A 1,671-nucleotide genomic window follows, 5' to 3' on the forward strand; every position below is an offset into this window, starting at 1 on the left:
GACTACTGCCCGTGACGGAGTAGAGCTGCAGCTTGTGCCGCCTCCCGTTCTTGTCCAACCCATCCACGTCTCCATGAATCCAGTCATCGAGATCGCCTCAGTCGTTGATGATCTACCATACATGGACCTCTGGTGCTGAAGATTATCTGCCTGGTCTGGTTGGCCGCGTTGTCACCGTTTAGCAGGGTGTTGAGGCACCGCCCCACGTAGTGCTCCTCTGTGCGGTATTTGATGGTTACCACCACCTCATCCTGCTTCTTCGAGATCTTCACCGGCATCGCTCGCACCGCAGCCGGCGGCTCGATGGTTGTAAAGCACAGCCAATTGGAAACCCTAGCCGCCGGGCTCCTTTACAACGTGTGGGGAAACCGATCCGTGGGGAGAGGCACATAACAATTGGACTCTCATCTTTAAGGGAATTGGACTCTCTTTCTTAATGCTTATAGCATATATTTCACGTACTGGACAATGCTAATCAATCTTCTGCTAGAAAACACGTGACAATTGGAGTACTTTTTGTAGGGAATTAGACTTTTTTAATGCTTATACCCTATATGTCACGTGGTGGACAATGCTAATCAATCTGATATGCTAATCAATCTCTACCGTTGAAACATCTTTTTATCTATAGAGTTAATCTTGGCCGTTCGTTTTCTATCGTTTTAAGTATATAATATAATAGATAGACAGACAGACAGATAGATAGATAGATAGATAGATAGATAGATAGATAGATTGTGCTTGTTTACGGGCTAAACTTGCAAAAGTTGAATTAACTAATAGAGAAATTAAATTAATTTTACAAAATGCAGTTAATAAATCTAGAAAGAATTGGTCTACGAAACTAGATGATCCAGTCTGGGCATATAGAACTGCTTATAAAAATCCTAGGGGAATGTCCCCTTTTAAAATGGTTTATGGAAAAGCATGCCATTTACCAATTAAGCTAGAACATAAATCCTACTGGGCAATTAAATAACTTAACTATGATTTCAAACTTGTTGGAAAAAAGAGGTTATTTAATATGAGTTCTCTTGATGAGTGGAGAACAGAAGCTTATCAAAATGCCAAATTGTGCAAAGAAAAAGATAAAATATTGCATGATAAAAGGAATTAGAAAGGCATTTCAACATTTTTGTTAAAGTTCTTTTGTACAAGTCTCATTTTAGACATTTTGCAGGCAAACTTCTTTCCAGGTGGGAAGGTCCATATATCATCGAAAAAGTTCACCATTCCAGAGCTATCAAGATCAATAATGCCGAAGGAGATAAACCGAAGGTGGATAATGGGCAAAGATTAAAATATTATACTCTAGGTAATCCCATTAACATAGATTCAGACCTTATTCAAGTAATTATACCAGAAGAATGCATAGAAGAAACTATCCATGAAGCTTCGAGAACCCTGTAAAAGAAATAGGTACGTGGTACGTTAAGTAGACTGACTTTCAAAATTCATAAAATAATAATATATCTGTCAGTTTCGGAATATTTAATAATTTTTAGGAAAAAGAAGGAGCCTAGGGTGCACCAGGGGCCCACACACCCTGGTGTCTCCCCCTAGGGTGCGCGGTGTGGCCGTGTGGGGACCTCGTACACCTTCCCAACTCCGTCTCTTTCCTATACGCTTGTTTTGCACAGAAAAAATTCCTATAAATCCCCCCCGGATGTT

Source organism: Triticum urartu, unplaced genomic scaffold (genome assembly GCF_003073215.2).
Source record: "Triticum urartu cultivar G1812 unplaced genomic scaffold, Tu2.1 TuUngrouped_contig_145, whole genome shotgun sequence".
Taxonomy (NCBI): Eukaryota; Viridiplantae; Streptophyta; class Magnoliopsida; order Poales; family Poaceae; genus Triticum; species Triticum urartu.